General features: G+C 39.1%; 1 long non-coding RNA gene across 1 annotated transcript; it reads right to left on the bottom strand.

Moving 5' to 3' along the window:
• Positions 1-12,875: 12,875 nt before the first annotated feature.
• On the bottom strand, positions 12,876-20,459 carry LOC116716763 (uncharacterized). The gene is made up of 2 exons (XR_004338616.1): positions 20,226-20,459; positions 12,876-13,965 (listed from the first exon to the last, which is right to left on the bottom strand). It is a non-coding gene; the product is annotated as an uncharacterized LOC116716763 (long non-coding RNA).
• Positions 20,460-22,172: the final 1,713 nt, after the last annotated feature.

Raw genomic sequence — 22,172 nt, 5'->3', positions numbered from 1 at the left:
GTCAGAAGAGAAATATATTAGCTGTTTAGCTCAATCAAGCTAATTAGGGTGCAATCAAGGCTTTATGATTATTTAACATTTTGCCTCTTTGATGTTGACGCTTTGGATTCATCGCTCTGAGCGTGGAGCAGACTCAAACATCTGAGCTTTTAGCGTTTAGCTGACGTTACCCCACAGGAGCTGAACTCATGTAAACACTCTGAACTTTTTGTTTGTTATTGCACTTATATTTTTTTATAGATTATAGATTTAGTTTTGGGGAAAACCCCAAACTGTTCTTCCCAGATTATGGAGTGAAAAAAAATAGCCCTCATTTCTGAAATGTCAAAGGCTAAAGCTCTGGTTTGTCTTCATTGGTTCCTGTGATTGCTTGATTATTTTTAATTGGATGAGGTGTTAGCCGAGGTTCATTTTGATTGGTCAGTGTGACCACCTTGCATCTCGTTCCCCAGGACTCCATTAGCCGCTGCCAAGTCCGAACGTGTTCGTTAAATCTCGTCTTGCTGCGCTTCGCAACAGCAGAAAACGACTCCGAGCGCACAAACTGTAATGCTATATTTATAAGGCAGTATTTATAAACACATTTGCATATATCAAGATGAAAAAGTTGTTTGAATAGGGGGCAATTTGCATTTGGTGAAACATATGGCGGAGCCGCGGAAGCCATGGGCCATGCCTTCATTACCCGATCTTCATTTCATCAGCTCCCCGCACTCCCACTGCGCCTCCCCACGGCGGAGCCTTCTGTCCCCGAGGTTTCAGTGACAGGGGACAATATGTCCCCAAGGTGAGGAGCGGGGAGGAGGGAAGCCGCACGCGCACCGCTCCTCCAATGATTATTTAATCAGACTCTTCACTCTGGATCTGAGAAAGGAGCCACGTACAAAGCGGTGCTTATTACCCATTTGTTCGACGCAGGGATGGAGAGAAGAAGGGGGAGCGGAGTAGATCGGTGGCTGGAGAACGGGAAGAGAGGACGGTCCGGAAACTAAGAGAGGCATTGACCGAAGGGAAGTGGGATGGAGTGAGAATGTGGGGGGATCAAGAGGTTTGACATAATAAAGGACTAAAAAATCAGATGAAGGTGGTGAAACTTCATTAGTTTATTTCCAATACCTGCTTTATTTCTGTTGGGAAGGCCAGCATTGGGTAGACGATGGTTTATACAGACAGAGGCGGTTCTAGCCTGTTTGGTGCCCTGGGCGAACCACCTTTTCTTTCGTGTGCCACATTCTCTCCAATAGAGCTTTAATATCGATCAAACATTAACTATAAAACAAATTAGACTACCATGCTGACATAGTGTAAGTTACAATAGACTCAGACTCTACTAAATATTAACAATTTAATCAATTGTAATGTTTAAGGACTTCAGGACTTAAATCTTGGTTTAATCTTTAATCTTTGGTCCTGCCGGTGTATAAAGTGCTTCATAAATAAAGTTGGTATGGTATGGTAAGTGCTGAACCACTTAAACCAAGATTTAAGTTGTTCACTGAAATCTTGTGAACCACAAAATTCACAAGATTTATGAATGCACTCGGGAAAATGCAAACCTTAACTTAAATAATTAACCTTAGACAAATGAACATGATTTGCAAAATACTTTTCCTTAATACTTATTTCTTTGCAATTAGTTGTCACACTGAATAAAACACATGATAAAGCTTCACAAACATCTGCTAGTGTGGGAGAAACCAATCTGTTCCACAGTTTAGCCTGGCGGCATGCCTTCAAGACAACGCACAGGGCAGACCTGACCCATGCCGCCCAACGTCAAAACCAACATAATACATAGCCTCTTATTGCTATGATGAGTTTCCTATAAACTCCGATATCTTACTGAAAATTTACTTCTTAGTTAGTTTTGTCTTATTTCAAGTGTGCTAAGATATTTGAACTAGAAACTAGACCAAAAATACTTGGTAAGATTTTGTGTTTTTGCAGTGACTGGTGTTACAGATCTAATAAGAATTTCGTGAACATACAGTTCATAAGCCTGTCACGGTATCCAATTGTAGCAGAAGTTATCGCGATTAACGATAATATTGTTTTATTGAGACAATTTTCAAGTAATTTATAATAACTGCGTAATGGCATAATAGTTCAAGGAAACATTTTCAAAGATCAATAACTTTAAATATTTAACACTGGAACTGGAAGACATTTAAAATATCCAAAATTAACAAACAAAACAACAGAAACGACAAATAAAATTTATTAATTACCAAAGCATTGGACTGAAGACTTTTGTCACCCAGTTTTTGGTAAAAACAGGGAAAGAAAAGAGAAAAACAATAAATCCTGCCACTGGAAATTTTAATTTATCATTTGATTAATTGATTTATTCCTTATTGTGACAGGCCTGACTGTTCATTTTGTAGTATTTATTTTTCTTTAACGATCCAAACTTGACAAACACAAACCAAGCATTGTGCTACCACAGAGAGAGAGCAGGTGAAAGCACAAAGCCACCAGCTGTTGACTAACAACGGAGCGGAAAGCTGGATGAAAGGAGAACCGAGTCGGTTCCTGTTGGGGTTTTGGTCAGGTGGAGGTCTCACAGGTGAAGACTCGGTCTGTGTCTGGCTCCAGTATGCCAAGCCCGAACACAAACGCTGCATTTGCATGTGCAAAAAAGTGTCCCGGCTTGATGAGCTGCGGCCTCTTCGACCCTTCAGCGATTTGTTTAAGTGCATATTAAAGCTCCTCAGACATGGTGTGTTGTTGTGCGATATCTGCTGCTTTTCTTTCTCCCTCGCTGTTTGTCTGGTGGTGCAGGGCGGGGTTAGAAGAGGGCGCGGTGGTCACAGTTGTCTGACACGGTTTCTGCCCTCAATGTTTGTCTTACTATTTCCATACTCTAATCCCATTTGGATAGGGTCGAGTTTAGAGTCAGGTGGTTGTTTTTGAAGGTCACTGGAGATATTTCTGGACTAAATGACTGGAAGCATTCATCTGAAAGTCTGAATTTAGAGGAAACTGTAAAATATATTTAGCAGACAGCTAACAGTTTTTCAGCTATTTCTAATGTTGTGAAGCGAATTTGAGGATCCGAATAACAGATGTGTGAAAGGGAAGGTTTATCTTCAATCTTCTTCAAGTTATAGCTTGTCTTTTTGCAAAAACTAACAGAAACTGAGAGAGCATTTGTTTTTGTCATACACCACCATTGTTGTATGTAGTGAATTATTATACTGTGTGCTAAAATCACAGTGACTATCTAAAAGCTGAAAACAATAAATTAACTGAATTGTTGAGTAACTATTTTCCCAGTCACAGCAGTACACAATATAATACAGAATAAAGGACAATAGTTCCAGGAAGATAACTCCATTTCACATGAAATGGCATTAGGGCCGTTAAAGCTCCAAAAGTTGAAAACTTGTGAGAAATAAACCCTTTAGATCAATTTAAAAAATGTTCTAGAGAAAACTTTGTGAGCTCAAAGGTGAAAGTTTTTGATTTTGAAACTTAAAGGTCAAACGCTTTTTACTTTACAAGCTCAGAAAATTTCAAAGTTTTTTTCTGAAAAATTTCAGAGATTAATCCCAAATTTTCTGAGATTGTTGGTGGGAAGTTATTCCCTTTTTCTTTATCTACAATTGCCCTAATTTGCTGTTATAATTTTTAAGCTTGACAAAGTGTGGTACAAAAACATATATATTTAATTCTGGTGCTGTCAGCTGTTTACATTTTTAATGTGACAACACACATGAAGTAGAAATGCATAAAGGGGGATTGATCTCTGAAGTTTTGTTTTAAGTTTTTACTTTCAGCTACAATGGTGACCTGGTATTGAAGGAGTTGGGGACCTGAGCTAAAATCACCTGAAACCACCTCTAGAAAAGCTTCAAACTGCTTATTTTAATAGTTCAAACACCAAATATACCTTAATATTCTTTAATGCTCACAGTGGAAACTGCCTAAACGTTTCCGCAGAAGCTAACATTTACCATCTGAGAGGTGGAAAATGTTAGCTTCCTATCAGCGCCAAGGAAAATGACTGATGCATCTGGATTGGCTGCTTTATTAGAATAATCTTTAATAATAATCTTTAATAAAATGGTTGTGAAATCAATTAATTAATGATAATTTTTTTATTTCAAACTTGCCACCATACAGGAATACCTGCCAGCGCTATCAGGCTAGTTGGTGCACTTCTTCTTCCTGGATGTATTTGGACACATCCAACTATTCTCACACATAAATGGAAAAAAAAATCCACTTTTTGGATATGTAAACACTCTGCAGAAAAATACTGGTTTAATTAATTTCCCTTTATGATAATGATTTAATCTTAGGCCAATAAATAGTAATTTTTGCAGTGCATTTCATCCCCCTAAGTGAAACCCCAATATTATTTTTTTTGCCGTTGAGACGGGGGCAAACAGGATGAGCGCGTCATTAAAGCCGCACATCATCAACAGGCGGCGACTCGGGGAAAAGCATCCAGTTTGTTAATAAGTAATGACTGCCCGAGATCACAGGAACCTAACACTACAACAAAACAAGTTAAGCACAAAGCTTTGATAATGACTGTTAATAATTCAGAGTGTGTAACTATCGCTTTACAGGAAAGCACGATGGCGGCAGCTTGCTGTAGGGATGGTGGCAATTAAAGATGAGAGAGATCGGGGTCAACGGATCAAGGAGAGGCAAAGCAGGGGATTGTGTTGAGAAAGCAGACGATGACCTTACAAGATCTGGTGATAGATTAGAAAGATGGACTTTTAAAATCTTGAAAGAAATGTGCAATAGATTCTTAATTAATTTTTGCATATGAAACCAAAATAAAGGAACTGGATGTGAAAACGTCTCCCATTAAAGGAAAAGTAGCATCTGCTGCTCAAAAGCAATCGGCGAGTGTGGATGTTTCTACAAAAGCAGGTGTTTGCACCATTTCCTGTTGTGCAAAATAGGTATGGACGGTATCAGAAAAATATAAAATTGGGATTGTATTGCAAAAGATCGGACAAATGCATATGCTTTAGCCATCTATCTTACAGCCTTTACATTCAGTGTGTGTACAATGAGCAGTTACAATCTACCTAAATATGTTATCGCCTGAACACATGACATTTGAAAGACACTGTCCTATTGCATCCAAGCAGTCATTTGTGTCTGCAGTATCGCATGAAGTGCTACTGAGATGCCACCGTTTGAGGCGCTCTGATGTGCAAACATCAGTAATATCCGTTAATCTTGGAAGAGTTATGAGGTCATTTCCAAACAGTTTTAAGTCTTGTTGAGTCTTGTTCACAAGTAGAGACCATTTAACACATCTGTCAATCTTAGAAGTGGGTTTGTTGGAAGGAGTGAATGATAAAGCCTCTTCTCTGTAAAACGAGTTTGGCAGAAAGTTTTAGGTCAGCAAAGTTGCATCTGACAGAACATAAGATTCTGCAACAGAGTTCTCTGGACAGATAAGACAAATGTAGAGATGTTTGAAGAAAATCAAACAAGGACCTTTGCACCTTAAGTTTAATGAAAATACTAGGAATTCCTCTATTTACCAAAGTTTTCTAGAGTCAATTGTGGGGACATCCGTGTCCCAGTTGGAGCTTGGCCCAAACTGTTGTCAACTGGACAATAAACTGAAACACATCAACAAATATTCAACAAAATAGCTGACGAAGAAAGGATTCAAGGATGCACATTGCAAAAATACTAAATCTTACCAAGTGTATTTGTCTAATTTTTAGTGTGCATACATTAGTGCACTTTAAACAAGACTGAACTAACCTATAAGTGTCTTTGCATCAAGAATATCAGAGCCTGTTTTAACTCAACATTAACTCCTTAATCAATCAATCAATCAATCAAATTTTATTTGTATAGCACATTTCAGCAGCAAGGCATTTCAAAGTGCTTTACATCATAACAAACACAGAATCACAATGCAATATAGAATCAATCATTAAGTCAAGTTACATCAATAAATTTGTAATTGATTACATTTCAAATACAATTCTAAACAGGTGGGTTTTCAGTTGAGATTTAAAAGAAGTCAGTGTTTCAGCTGTTTTACAGTTTTCTGGAAGTTTGTTCCAAATCCGTGGTGCATAGATGCTGAAAGCTGCTTCTCCTCGTTTGGTTCTGGTTCTGGGGATGCAGAGCAAACCAGAACCGGAAGACCTGAGAGGTCTGGAAGGTTGATACAATAAAAGCAGATCTTTAATGTATTGTGGTGCTAAGCCGTTCAGTGATTTATAAACTAACAACAGTATTTTAAAGTCTATTCTTTGAGCTACAGGGAGCCAGTGGAGGGACTTTAGAACTGGTGTTATGTGCTCTATCTTCCTGGTTTTAGTGAGAACGCGAGCAGCAGCATTCTGGATCAGCTGCAGCTGTTTGATTAATTTGTTGGACAGACCTGTGAAGACGCTGTTGCAATAATCAATACGACTGAAGATAAACGCATGGACGAGTTTCTCTAGATCTGGCTGAGACATTAGTCCTTTAATCCTGGAAATGTTCTTCAGGTGATAGAAGGCCGACTTTGTAACTGTCTTTATGTGGCTCTGGAGGTTCAGGTCAGAGTCCATCACTACTCCCAGGTTTCGGGCCTGATCGCTAGTTTTCAGTTGTAATAACTGAAGCTGTGCATTGACTCTAGATCGTTCCTCTTTAGGTCCAAAAATAATAACTTCAGTTTTGTTTCTGTTCAGCTGGAGAAAGTTTTGGCACATCCACACATTTATCTGTTCTAAGCATCTGTTCAGTGATTGGATGGGCTCTGAGTCACCTGGTGACATCGTAATGTTGATGATAAAGTATTAGTTCCTCTTTCAAATCTTTTCAGTTATAATATGACATTTTTAATCTTCCAGTTTAACTAGTTCGTCAATATTAAGGAATTATTGAGTTAAAAGAAGCTCCGATATCTAGCTTAAAAATTACTTGTAAGTTAGTTTTCTCTTATTTCAAGCGTACCAAGATATTTGCAGTAGAAACACGACCAGAAATGCTTGGTAAGGTTTTGTGTTTTTTCAGTGTAGTCAAGGTTTAGACGTGAAACTGATTGAAATGCTGTGCAGAAACTAAAGTCTGCTAACCTAATTTAACTGAAGCTATTTTGAAAGACGACTGGGCCAAAAAACATCTACTGGTGTCCTGATCTGTCAAAACCTCACATTTTCTTTATGTTGCATCCACAAGGTCTCTGTCTGCGGAGGAATCTGCGACCTTCTACTTCCTCAAATTTGCCTCCCTATTGTCCCAGAGACCTTGAGTTACTCCAGCCAAATGTCGAGGTTTCACATTTGCAACTCAAAACTAGTCAGATCAATGGCACATGTAATCACGCCTGTTTGTCATCCCTAGATTTGAATTTCACAATGACTGTGTGGAGCAGAGAGGTAGGGAGGAAAAGTAAAAAAAAACCCTGGAAAGATGTCAGACGTCTCTCAGAATCTGTCTTTCAACAGCTTCGCGATCCTCTTTGACTCCAAAGGGCATTCACATGCATTTGGCGGCCATTGTTGGCAGAAAAATGACTAATCATAACATCATTGAAGTGTTTTTTTTAAAAACTGCCTACAGACGACAGTACCATTGACAACCTTTGCTCCCATCATGAGAGAAAGAGTTAATTTGATCATGATGACACCAGTTTCTCTCTAAAGGCCCTTTTCAGGCCAGCCGCAGCAGCTGGGGCTGGAAAGAGCAAGCGATGGGATGAATCCTCAGCACTGATAGATGGAGAGGAGAAGGTGGAGGGGGAGTAAATAACAAGAAGAGCTGTTATTACGGCTCCATTTAAGGAACGAGAGGGGTTTCTGAATTGCCCTGGATTGCGATCCTGTGCTCCTTCATTCCTATATAAGACCCTCGGCGCGGCAGAATGGGCCTTGGGCCAGTGCGAGGTGCTGAGGGTGGAGAAAGAATAAGATCACAATTGCATTTTAAGCCCAAAGAGGCAGAAACGAGGAGCCTATGAGCCCCTAATTGCCAGATGGTGAATATTTTCGCTCCCTTTCAGCAGAGCATTAATTGCAGGGCTGCCCGGGGGTTGAGACGTACTGATCAGTGTGGCAGAGGATTCTGACCCTGATTATCCCCTCAGACTCCCCCCACTGGGGAGACAGTCAGTGGTTCAGGGGTGGTGGGGGGCATGAAGGTGTTTAGGAGCCAATCATTTGCCTATTGAGCCACCTGGGCCTTGACATTTTGGGGTTTCAAGTCGGAGGCCGCTGATGATCAAACTGGGTTGAGGGTCTTCTGGGAGCGAAAGCAAGAGGGGTGTTATGAGTTTCGGCAGGGTGGTGAGGGGCGAAAAGACCACCCCCCTTCATCTTCTACCCTCCCTGTCACCCACCTTTCCCTCCTCCTGCTCCGCCTTTCCCGGCCCCGAAGCTCCTCGTTTACATATCTCCAAAAGATGTAATTGAATTAAATAAAGCTTTCCTTCGGGGCAGCTGCCACAGCTGCTGTTTGTGGCATGTCAAAAGGCCCGCCACTTTAAGAGCACTTACATATGCTCCAAATTAGCAGGTCAGATAGGCGGACGCGCGATGACAGAGCCAATGCTGCCAGCGCGACAAGGGGCCCACAGCTGTGAGCAATTCACCGTGCAGAGAGGGGGCTCTTTAAGACCTCTGATTATGAAGGGCAGCGGTGCACGTGCTCATTCACATACACACATTACCAGGCATTCGTGTGTGCCGACGCACACGCACATGCACGCCCCCACACACATGCACGTCCACATCGCCACAGATGTCACTGAGGTCACTGCAACAATTAGGCAAATATTGATCTTTTAATACAAAAATTCCTTTAAGAAAACAGGGGACAATTAAAGGTAAAGGTAATTTTATTTAGATAGCACATTTTCAGCAACAAGGCAACACAAAGTCCTATACAGGATTTAAAAGGAAATACAAACAAAATAAAAACAAAAACAAAAGAAAGAGCAAAAGAAGAAAAAGCTAATAATGTTGATCCAAAGTAAATAAACTAAAGAAAAGATATTTCTATGCTCCTAGTTTTTTCTGGATTCCAAGTTCTAATCCCCGTTCTGGGTTGCTAAAACAGTGTAAGTAAGAAAGTAAGTAAGTAAGTAAGTAAGTATCCTCTGGACTTCTGGGTTGCTAGATAAGTATAAGTAAGTATTCTCTCAACTTTCTAAGTGTGCTCTAAATTTGTAAGAGTAATGAATACTCCACAGTTTCTAAGTAATAACAAAAACTAAATGTTTTTATTATTATTTTATTTAAAAAATATTAACTTAATATTATTTTTTATTACGTTTTATGGAAAACTTAGCAAGTGGACTAACTGATTGAAAAGTAATGCTCAAAGAGAAGCATTACACAAAATGAAATTTTTTTTGAACTTCTATTTTGGCTTCTACTGCTTCTAAATACAGGCCAAGAGCTTGAAATATTTTTTGACAGTAAGTTAATATTTTTTAGTGTCTGTAAAATGAGCCGTTACAAAAACCTCCAGAATAGAGGCACTGCGCCATTACCCAGCAACCCGAGCAAATCCTAGCTCGTTACCTAGCAACCCAAGCTGAGCTCCAGGATGGTTGGTCAGCTGGTTTTACCACTCTGTGAGCTGCACAATGGCTGCTGGAAAAGACAAATATTTTGTTGTTGACTTATCATCCAGAAACCACTTGCTGCATTCTTGTTGGTTGTGCAGCAGGCTCCACTTCTATTTTTCAAAGATGTATGGTTGTAAAAACGCATCCGTTTGCAGCGGTTTTCACATGCCAGCAGCAGCTTATTTTGATTTAAAGTTACAAGAGACCCTAAAACAGCTCATTCTGAAAGGAGCTCGAAACTGAATAGACTAAAATATCATTGTCTAAAAATGATTTAGAGCAAAAATGTAGTGAACATGTTTTATATATCCCACAGACCCATCCTAACCTGTGCAAAGAAGCATAATAGGTTTAAACACAAACTACTCTATTATATTGTGAACATACTGTATTCAACCTACCATCTAAAGGCAGTACTATATAGCAGAGTTTCCTCTAAGCTAACTGCCATTTGAGCTTTGTTTTTAGAAGTCCACCAGTGCATGTTTTAGAGCTCCTCACATGCAAATGATTGCATCTCTGAACAGTTTAAATCATCTGGAAAAAGAGATGCACTGGGGAGAACTCCAGCTGGTTCGCACAGTAACCATTTATTGGTTTTTAATGGAAATCTACCTGAAGAAATCTATTTAAGCTCAACAGACTTTAACTAAATGGAGATTTGATAATCATGTAAATGAACAATTACAATGAAAGCCCTAAAGGGATTCAAATGTTTAAACTGCTCTTTTAGACTGGCGATATGTTCTATAAACAACTTTAAATCTATTTTAAAAAAGATGCTCTGCTTTGGTGGAGATGTTTCTAAAACAACATGATCAGCATCCAAAGTAAAAAAAATACAAATATTGATCTTATAGGACAAAATTAACTCCCATTTTCTTTCTGAACTAACTAACTAGACTTTGACTAGACCACTGCAACAGACATTTCATGCATTCTGTTGCATTTAGCAGCATTCACAGCTGTGTTTGGGTCATTGTCCTCACATTTCAGTCTGGAATATTTTGGCATACAGTGGAGTTTAGTAACTGCAGGGTTTTGAGGTCCAGTGGCTGCAAAAGGAGCCCAAATCATCGTCCCTCCGCCGCTCTGTTTGATCGTTGACAGTCTTTGTGCTGATTGGCTTCAAAAGTGGTGCTGCGTATATTGGTCAAGCATTTCTACTTTTTGGCTCAGGATTTGAAGGGTTTGCATGCTCTCTCACAAATGCAATGTTCACTCTTGGGAAGATTGGCAATTTTCTCACAATGTTCTTCTCTGTTTCTCCAGAAGTAAGACAGAAAACTGGACATTTTCACAAGCACTTTGTACCTCAGGATGTTGGTCAAAATGTATATATATGAGGGTATTTCAGAGCTGTTTAATTCATTATTTGTTTTTTACAAATTAATTCAGGTACATAATTGCTCTCTAGTATCTGTTCAAATTGATGTCCTTTAAAATAATGAGATTAAGATCATGAAAAACACCTGCTTTGGTTTAGACATTAAAAAACCAAATTGTTGTGGTTATTTGTGACTTCATGGCCGCCCTAGTATCGTCTCCTGGTTTCACTGGAACCATCTGTGAAGCAAAAGGAAACAAATCTTTTCTCATCTATAGGCGGACACATTACTGTGGAGGAAACCAAAACTTATTTTCTTCATATTTTTTTAGTTTCTTTTTCAACAAACTCTGAGTTTGACCTACTAACATCAGTAGACGTGTTTGTTGTGATGCCCAATCTACACTTCCTGTACCATCCCAGATCTTTTTCTTTCTCAAGTCTGCTCTTCAGAGCTTTAAGTGAAACAACAAAAAGCAGCATTTGTGCTGCAGCAGAACTGCTCTTTATAGTCACTTTTCATGTGTTGAGCAGGAATCAAAGTTATCAACACTTAACTTCATTTATGTATCGAGTAAGACACGCCTGTCTTATTGCAATCAGGCGTTGCAAACAATCATCTAATGACTTGTCACTCAAGGTCTGTTGAGCAATTATGTTGCATTTGCATGGTAGTCAATGATGTTTATGACAAATAATCTATGTCTTAATTGCTTATCTGTTTTCCTTAAGACTGAAGAGTACTCATGATTAGATGTGATGAGCTAAAGACTCAGGTAAGAAAGGTAAGATAAAGTTGACAGGTTATATTAATCTGCAAAGGATTCATTTTGTAGTTGGCTAATAAACAATGAAGCTAAGTTTTGGAGGGAGGTCAATATTTACATATTTTTTCTTTATAAACTTCATCCTCTAAGAAACAATGCACAAAGAATTGATTATTGGTGAGTCTCTTTTAAACAAATTGGTGTAAACAAAGTTTAATGATTGAACTTACCCAAGTCTTCTTCGCTGTAAATTACATTTTACACAACAGTTCAGTTTACTCTTGGTTCGCCAAATTATGTTTATTCTGTACCCAGAATGCATCACTTTAAATCTGTGCTCTCGGACCAAAACCTTACCAGGCAAAATCAAGAGTTAGCAATACTCAACAACTCTAAAACTGAAACCACGAGTGAAAGATTTGCTCCAAAGAATCACTTCCTGAAGCACAAATTTACATTTAGTTCTCCAATAACAAATTTGACCCCACTGACGGCGTGTTGGGACACAGCATGGTTAATATTAGAGCTTTATGCTGATTTCACACTGAACACAATTTGAGCATCAGGAGCATCTGGTTTATATTCAAAGTGGACGCATCGCAACACTTTTCGTGCGTCTTGCTCTTTGTGACTGAAGCGTTTTGAGTGTTCAACATGCGTCCAAAGCGTCTGACATGTCCGACACTGGAGTTGGAAAATCTGAACTTTTGCCGCTGGATGCAGAGCGTCAACCAATCAGAGAGACTCTGCTATGTGATGTGGTGGCCTGTAGTTGGTGTCCTACCAGGAGAAGCAGGCGCCGATGCGAGTTAGCAAATCATCAAACTGGGCTCAGTTGGGATGAAAACAGTGCTGATAGCGACCGTCGTTTGTGCCCAGCTAGCTTGTGAAACTCAAAACCTCTGAATTATCTGGTAAATTCAAACACGCTCTAACGGCGACATTCTGTTGATTTCAGTGAATAAAACCCAGAAACTCTGTATTTCATCTGCTATTGTTCAAAGTAACCGGGAAAGTAAAATGTCAAGTGTCATTAGCATTAGCTTCTGCTACCATATTTAGCGGTTTGGCATCGTCAGAACCAATGTTTATGATCAGTGCTTCTGGGTTAGTGCCACAAATTTGTAGTCAAATGTGGACCAGCTGTATAAATTTTATCATTCCTTTCCAGCTCTTGGTATTTTGTTTTTGAATATAGATGGATTAAACGCAGTCACAAGTTAGCAAGTGTACTTTCTGTCTGTCATTTTCATTTATACTCTTATAGACGATATGAGCTGGTTAACAGCAGACCTTAATTTAGCTCATGGTTGTCAAACAGAATGTAAATAAAACATATATGGAACCTCGTTTTTAACTACTGACCCTAATTCAGATCATCGGGGTGTTTCTGTGGTGGACAGAAAGTCTGTGACTCAGCTGTTTGCCTGAAACATTTGAGAATAATGGATGTGAAGGCACACCAAACAAGGACCTTTAAAAAATGCATGAGTGCCCTCCTCCCCACGCAGAAACCTCCCTCTCCCCCCTCAGAATAGAGCTATCACTGGTGCCTGTTATCTCCCCGAACCCCCAGGTAGAAAATGGTAATGATACCACTTAACATCGCTGCACATATGGAGGGAAAATGGAAATGCCAACAGCACCTCAACTATAAAGCAAATCAAATTGAAATATTAATCCGCTGATTAATATAACATTATGAGGGCCCATTCTCTTTGTTGTTAAACAACAAAGGGTTGCAAAATAAGCAACTGCCTAAGAGGTAAGGGGTTTAAAAGAGTCCCACAGAGGTGCTAAAGCCCCTTTCAAACATCATTACTCTGCATAATGCATTCCCTTCCACAGTGCTGAGATTTGATATTGATGTTTACTCATTTATTTTTTAATTAACGCTCGTTGTTAATGAATTCTTTGATGAGAGGCATTTTGTAAATCATTATCCTTGGAAGAGGAAAAAAGGGATGGATTGCCGTTACCCTTTATGCTCGTGACAGAAGAAAAGATGCAAGGTGTAAGGGGGAAAAAAAAGTTGCAAACATGAAGCGGGGTCATTGTGTAAAGTTTGTTTTTTGATGCGTTGATTTTTCTTTTCCCCCTGTTGGTTCGTCTTGTTGCTGTTTTTTGTTGTTGCGTCGTATCTACAGGGATGAGCCTTAAAGTCGACAGGGACAGAGAGCCTCTGTGGATACTTAGCTAATTGCAGGAATATAACTCAAGGCTTTCAGTGAGTCGTTCAAGTGGGGAGGACGGACGCAGTTTCATCCACACAGCCCTCTGTGGGACTCCGTCCTTCCTTTCTTCATCACCGGGGATCTCTGTGGAGGACATGAGGTAGACAGATAAACAAGGGAAGTTTGTACCCACAGTTTTGTCACAGCTGCTTTAATGTAGCACTATTATTACATTTATATTGTAAAAATTACATATAACTACCATCTGGGCCTTTCACTTTCATAATGGTGATAATGGTCAGTATGGATGGCTGGATTTGTTTAGGTTTTTTATCACTGCTTACATCTAGAGCTGGACAATAAATCAATAACAATATATATTGTGACAGACATGATCAATATCAATAGGTTACACGTCTGCTAGAATATTCAATATTCAATAAATAGAGTATTCATTGAACTCTGAGCCAGAACCGCACAGCATTCTGGGGGATGTAGGCAGATGAAAAGACTAGTCTCTCAATTTGTCACAGCCAGCTACGCTAGGTTGGTGGAATCAACTCTCACTCACTCCTTGGTTACCTAGCAACTCACCTATTCTGTGGTTACCTAGCAACAACTTGCTGAGTAACTGGCCCAGCAGCAGTTTAAGGTTTTGCCACCGTCGCTCAACTGCTTAGAAATAAAAAAACAATGGCGTAAAGTGAAAACTGGATAAAAGACAAAAAGCCAGTTTGGCATTATTTCAGATATTTAAAACAAAAACCTAATCAATAATTATCTATCGATTTCTCCTTTTGCTCATCTGGACATACATCAAAGTAAAAGGAAAATCTAACAGCTGTTTTTATAATGAGAATATTGAGGATAAAGGAATCAGACATGGAGCATCCATGGATCCCTTAGCAGCGTAACGTCACGTTTGCAAACTGCCGCCCCAATCTCCCTGCTGGAGGGCAAAAAGCTGCTGGCTGACGGTGACTACCACTGGTTTTAGCTGTTAAATTATTAATAAAACACGCTAAATCTTAAATGTATGCCTGATATATAAAAGGAAAAGGAATGCAGTGCTTTGCTATCAATTGTCAACATGAGCTAAACTACCTCAGAAGGAGGAAAAAGTTTTAATTAAAAAAAAAAAAGTAGAGAGTGAGAGGGAAGTAGCTCAGTTATGCTAGCTTGACTTTGACCATCTTTACATGTAGATGTGATGTGGAATTTGGTGTTTTGGTTTGGTTGAAAAATAATAAAAAAGGTGACCTAAAAACCAACTCAGACAGATCATCAGTAGATCAGGTGTTTAAATTAGCTAATCAACCCCTGCAGTGTTAGCTTACCTAATAGCAGCTGTAGCTAATCAACCACTGCAGTGTTAGCTTAGCTAATAGCAGCTGTAGCTAATCTACCACAGCCATCACTTATTAATAACCACAAAATGTTCTGCTTTTTGTGTGGGAAATGTTTGAGTGATTTTTTTTTTTTTGGTGTTGAATCTTGAGACATTTAATGGCCTTGTTGTCAGTTGCCATGGCAACGAGCCTGCGTGTAGTGTAGCTGACAAAAAAGTGGCTTTGAATCGTTCTTCAACAGTTTTTCTGCGTTATTTCTCCATTTGCTGTGGCGCACTGCGCTAAATTAATAACACTCATGTCTCCAGGTTTGATTTTTGTAACGGTAGAACAATCTGCTGCGTCAGAGCATAGAAAGAATAGTCTTTTTACCCTCCATCATGATATAAACAATAACATGCAAGGGGTCCATGAAGGCTGCAGGTAAATACAGATTAAAACTGATTTAATTAGGGTTTCACATTACTAAGAAGATGTTTGTTGGGTCTAAGGAGTGCCGGTTTGTGATCCTCTAGGCGAGTCTCAGTGTGAGGTTTGGACCAGTTGGCCACAGATGAGTCTCAAGCCCCCAACCCATCTGGAGCCACCTTGGAGATGAAGCAAAAAACCTGGAGCGTGTCCATCTCTTGGCAGAGCCGGCCCGTCTCTGTACATACAAGTGCGATTGTCTCTAATCCTACCAAAGAATTAATTGGTTAATTGGATCAATTAGATGTCCCAATAGGTTCTGATGATGTGCGGTAGGAGAATCAAATGGGTACAAGTCAATATTTGAAACGACTGTGTGGTTGTTGTAAGCAGGTTGTCGAATGTTGAGAGGTATTTGCATCTTTATTATGTGTTATTGGGGCAATTTCTGAAAAATTCTAAATGTTATTTAAAATTCGTCTAACTTAAATCATGCGGGCAATTTTTCACATTTGCGTCACTCGACGGCATTATGCAGTGCTTGTTTTCGGAGACAGAAGAACTATTTTCATGAGTTATGGCATTTGCAGAATCTCAAAGATCGAGCTGCTGTTTTTCTTCCTTCAAGCCAGTTTTAAATGGAGCCAAACTGCACGGCTTTAAAGGCACATTCATCAAAAAAGCGAGTGCGCTGCAGATGCTGCCACTTTTTCTTTTTAGGAAAAAAAAAAAAAGATTGCAAGTAGAATTATGGCTTTTCATCAGCCGATAAATTTCACTTGTGATTAATTGCAACGCTCACTTTTGGGATCACTTCTGCACAAAAGAGCATTTCTGCTTTGTAAAATTCATATAAAAGAAATGCAAATCAATGGTGTTCTTGGCACCAAACATATGCTGCCACAATGCCAACAAGCCTGCCCCTGACAACCCCAGCTGGGGGCTTGTAAGACTTGCTCTTGGCACAGGACGTTTTTTTCCACCCGCTTTGCAAATGATCACCAATTAATACGAACAGCATCCAATTCTAATTTAGCACCTGGTAAGATTGTGAGTGTCTTCTAAAGCTCTTCTGAGCTATCGATATAAATGACTCCCTTTTGGGGAAGAAGAAATAGAAACGATGGCAAAAGTCCACAACCCACGAAGATCCACGTTACTGGGAATCAGAAAGGAAAGAGTCAGAAAGGTGTTCAGCCGATTGAAACATTACGTTTTTGACTCAAAATGTTCGGTTTTACACCTTCTCTAAAACAAAAATCCACTTTTTAATGCCCCTTTGCGTCAAAACTTTGAGAGTAAGGACATGTTTATCACTTGGTAATGCAGCAGCATCCATCCATGTGATGAATCCCACACACTCCCTAAAAAATACAGACAATTCAAAAGCATCGCACGTCACTAATTGCTCATCAGAGTTTCCTAGCGTCTCTCTGTCTTCTTTCTCCCTCCATCTCTCACTCTGAAATTGATACTCGCCATACGACTTATGATGGATAGGAAGCTTTAATGAGCTCTTACAAGCAATTAAGTAATCAAGAAACCCTGCTGCTGTGCGCTGGAGCTAGCAGGAGCGGTGACAAACGGAGAACCATCAGCTGGGTAATCAGCGTAGGACACAGTCACCGCTGCTAGCCACTCCCTGACAGAGGCCAGATTGTCCTGTTACGCCTGGAAAAATAGTCCCTGAACTTTACAACTCAGACCTTATTAGGTTTGAGGTTCTTGGTGTGAAGAGTTTGGCAGTAGGACTTGAGAGAGCAAAGATCCACAGATGAAGAAAGTGCAACTTCTGGGTCATGAGCGACACAATTATTGAGCCACAAGAGATTTAGTGAAGGGGAACGATCAGCAGCGGAAGCAGATTCAAGTCGATCCTCATTAGGTTAATTAAGATAAATGACTCTGCCATGAAAAATCCCCCAAAAATAAACCAGAGGATTCAGTATAAATAATCTAAATGCTCATAAATCATTAGATTCCGTCGTGCATTAAAGTATAAACTCCTCACTCTGGTCATTTATTCAATTTACTGAATCCTGATTAAACAATTCAGCATTAAAGTTTATTTTTTATAGCATATTTACAACACAAAGTACAACGTACAGGTAGAAAAATTATAAAATAAGAAAATTAAGTTTGATTTAAAAAATAGCAATAAATCTAAAATAATAATCAAACAAATTAAAAACAAGATATACTTAAATTGCAGCAATTTCCCAAAAACTGGAATCAATTAAGTACTAATTTTCCTTTGTAAGGGGGAAATCACTTTATGTTTCATATTCAGAAAGTTCATGCACATTTAATTACATTTAATTTCTTTAGTTATGAATGTAAAACCTTCATAATTTATTGTACGTGCAGCAGACAGGCTTTAAATGTGGAACCTAAAACATCCACGATGCGTTACAGCTGAACCAGATGGACACTGACCAAAGTGAGGCGTAAACTTTAACATTTTTTATGATTCCTGTTGTACGGAAATAAGTTCCTTTTACATTAGACACAGTTTTTGATCAATAATTTAGAAGATCAAATTTACAAATATAAATAATCAGTCAGACTTCTTTAAAAAGACGTCGCTGTGTTCTCTGTAATGTATTGGACTCAGAGTTGAAGTAAAACTGAGTTGATATTTTCACTGATGCAGACTCAAGTACCAACATTTATCGCCCTACTTTAGGGGAGATACCTCATGTGTTTTTGAACAGCTGCTAAGAAAGCACAGTCTAATTTTAGCCTTAAGGTAAAAGCCTTTGACTAGACCATCTAACATGTGTCAAACTCAAGGCCTGCGGGGAAAATCCAACCCGCCACAGCTGTTGATGTGGCCCTCTAGATTCTAATAATAATTAACACTAATAATTAGGAGTTTATTGCAGATTTTTCTCAAAAATTGTCAAAACATTCTTACTTGTACTAAACAGATGCCTCCGCCTTAATTGATGTCAGATTAAAGTCCATGATCTATATAGCAAGTAATAAAATGTTGCATTTACCATCATGCGACTTTTTATCTCAAATATTTCGAAATTAGCACCACAAACACTTTGATTTTTATTGCAAAAAATAATAAAAATAATCTCAAAATCCTGGAGGGACTGAAGATATATTCAGTAATATTATTTAATTTTAAGAATTCATTGATACTTTAACAGTTTGTGAACAGATTTTATCAATACATTCTGGCACAACTGGCCCTTTAAGAGCATTTATGATCTGGATTTGGCCCAAAACCAAAATGAGTTTGACAACCTGACCTAACATATGAAAATGCTTTCATCCATTCAGGTGAACATTCACATTACAATCTCAGGTATTTTGCAACTGCTAGTTGCTTTTCTTCCAGGATTATTCTGTATTTAGCTTTGTCATCTGTCCCCACAGCATGATGCTGCCATGTGTTCTGGGTGATGTGCAGCTCTAGTTTCCTGCATCTTTTGCATGTAGGCATACAAGTTCAATTCTGGTCTCATTTGATTGGAGCAACTTCTTCAACATGTTTGCTGTGTCGCTGGGAAATAATAAAAACAACTTCTTATGATTTTCTCCAGGTTTTTGGGTGAAGACTGATTATTTACTTAATAATAGCCACTCCCCCAGCAGCACCAGGGGAAGATCTCAGCTTTATTTTTCTCTATCTGTATGTTTTTGGTTTATTTTGCGGAATAGATTGTTTGGTTTCGGTGCACAACGGCAAAAAAAGACAAAAAATCATTTGGGCATTTGAGTTGAGCAGAAAGCATTTTGAGTTCATGTGCAAAGGCTGCAGATCAGACAGACGTCTGTGGCCAGGAACCTTCATCAAAAACACCATTGTATGGAGCGCTGGTAGTGCCAAAAATATCTGAACTTATGTTTATAATTTCTTCTTACCAGTAAATCTGTCTAAATTTTTCCTTTTTTATACATTGGATTTCCAAAGAATAAACTTCAACCCTAATCAAAATGAGACATTTTTTATTGTTTTATTATAAGAAGTAAAAAGTAAATGTTGGTATTTAAAAAACATGCAGTTTTTGACATGCAAAAAGAAGTTTATAAAGTAAAAAAATGAGTAAATCCCCAGGTTTCTAGATGATGCCAACTTGTGCCAAAGTTTTTATTTATTTATTTACTAAAACATCTGTAAAATTTGCTTTAGTTTAGCTCCTCCACATCAATCTTTCCACAGGTGGATCTATGGTTTACAAAACTTTGTAGCCTTTTTTGTGACATTTCTAAAAGTTTATATATTGCATAGTGCAAAAAATAATAATAATTTCAAGGGAGATAAAAATCCAAATAATTTCACTTTCCATCCTCGTTTTTTCTGATACTTACACTTCTGACGGAGTGTTAGCTTCATTCCAGTACCAAGATTATTGAAATGTAGTTTGTAACTTCTGAGAAAGACTAAATTGGATTTGGGTATGTTAAACCCTGGTTTTAAACTTTCTCCCTGAATTTTTTGGTTATAATCATCTGAGGCCTTCAGGGAGATTAAATCACACATAAGTGACTTATAAAGGCCACAACTGCATTGAATTTTAGAGTTTTTTTTAGCATTTTGCTCAGCTGTTTGAGCTTCTCGCATGTGATAAACAATCGGTGTTGTGACGAGGAATATGGAGTCTATCTGCGGGATCTGCGCTCCGTGCTCACCTGGGGCGTCTGAGATGGCGGGCTCCATGTTCGCAGCTCGGCGTTCTCACCCATCCACAGCATGTTGGCGCCCCGGGGCAGCACGACACCTCTCCCACACTCTGCTGAATAATTCTGCCCCAACCATACGTCTTGTGTCTTTTTTTTAATCTCTTTGCAGGCCCTGAGATAATACGTTTCACATTGCAAATCAAATATGTTGCTTATTAATGGGGCGACTTTGGCAAACGCTACCTGCAGAAATGCCGGAGGGGGGAGCTAGAAGAGAGAGGGACGCCGACAGTGTGGTGGTGTGTTTCCTCTCCTCTCTCTCTGTTTCTCTGAGAACAGGATAAAACAGCTGAGGGTGCATATTTTTCATTGCTAAACTGGCACACACTGGAGTGCTCACATGCACTGTATGGAAATAAGAAGAGCCAGGGTGTGGCGGTTGGCTATGTTGGAAAATTAGCGAGAGATAAAGTATTTTTTTCTGGTTTCAGTGGGCCGCTGAAAGCACCAACACAAACAAAGCCTCGTGTTTGGGTGGCAACAATGACAACAGTGCCAGTTATTTTCATTAACTACCATCTGGCTCATTATATTCCTCCCTGTTCAGACATGGGCCCATGCTCTGTACACTTTGTTTCTTTCATGAAATTAACTGAGAAAGCCTGCCTTAACGCACAGAGAAGCTGTCGACGTCTGCATGTGGAAACGCAGAGCGGAGCCACGCCGTGCCGCTAACTTGGCGTCATTTCCTCGGATTCCGTACAGATTGCACCGGCTAATTATGATCTAATAACTGGCAGACTGTCTGTTTCAATATTATTACAGGAAGAGTAGGTTAAATGAATAGCTCATCATCTGCCCCCTGTATCAGTCATGTTGTTTTAATGATCATAATTCCGCCATTAAATCTTAATAATATGTCAAGATCATAAGGGAGACATGTCAATTTGGGGGCTTCAATGAGAATTAAGCCAAGGATTTGAGCCTGTTTTTTCTTTCCTGGAGAAGCCTGATTTCGTTAGCCGTGTCCTCACACAGCAGCAGCAGCACAGCAGAAGCAGAGCTGTTTCTCAGTCAATCTGATATCCGAGTAATTAATTTCTAATCTCTGATTGATGTGTTGATGCTGAACCGGAAAGAAGCAGGGGTAAATGTTGCTATTGCCAACATTCTCCAAACACATATTTTACATTCAAGCCATGAGATTCTATTCAGAAAGATTAATCACTTAAAGGAAACAAACAAAACCGTTTCACACACAAAAAACAACTGTTAGGTGTATGGTGAGCTATATATTGCCAAATGTAAACCTTTTCAAAACTTTAAAGGTGGCCTATTATGAGTCCTTGAACAGGTTAGGATATGTTTACGGATTAAATAAATTTTTTGCACAATATCTTTCTTGGATAATGAGATTTTAGTTTTCTCAGTTCTGACTATATTGACCACCTTTTTTTCCGCCACTGGGCACACCCACCCGGTTCAACATTTACGTTGACAATCTCTTCGAACAGCAGAAGTAGAGCCTCCTGCACAACCAACGAGAACACAGCAAGTGGGTTTTGGATCGTAAGTCAACAACAAAACACTTGTCTTTCCCAGCAGCCATTGTACAGCGTATGTATGCAGCATACAGCGGTAAAACTAATGGAATAAATGTGCTGGAGCTCAGCTTGGGTTGCTAGGTGATGGATTGAGGTTGCTAGGTAACAGGTAGTGCCTGCTGATTTGTGACATTACATTACAGAGTTTTTTGAAACAACTCATTTCCAATACACCAAAAAACATGAACTTATTGCCATAAAAAGTGGCAATGGGTGTTTTTTAAGTGCCTTGGTTGTGCTTAGAAGCAGTAGAAACCCAAATGGAAGTACAAAAACATGCAAAATGTGAATTTTGCATAATAGATGGCTTTAAAGCACAGTTAAGAAGGTTATTAGTTGGACTTCTATCTCC

Source organism: Xiphophorus hellerii, chromosome 3 (assembly GCF_003331165.1).
Source record: "Xiphophorus hellerii strain 12219 chromosome 3, Xiphophorus_hellerii-4.1, whole genome shotgun sequence".
Lineage (NCBI taxonomy): Eukaryota > Metazoa > Chordata > Actinopteri > Cyprinodontiformes > Poeciliidae > Xiphophorus > Xiphophorus hellerii.
Note: the sequence above shows the minus strand (reverse complement) of the source record. Positions and strands in the feature narration are given on the sequence as shown.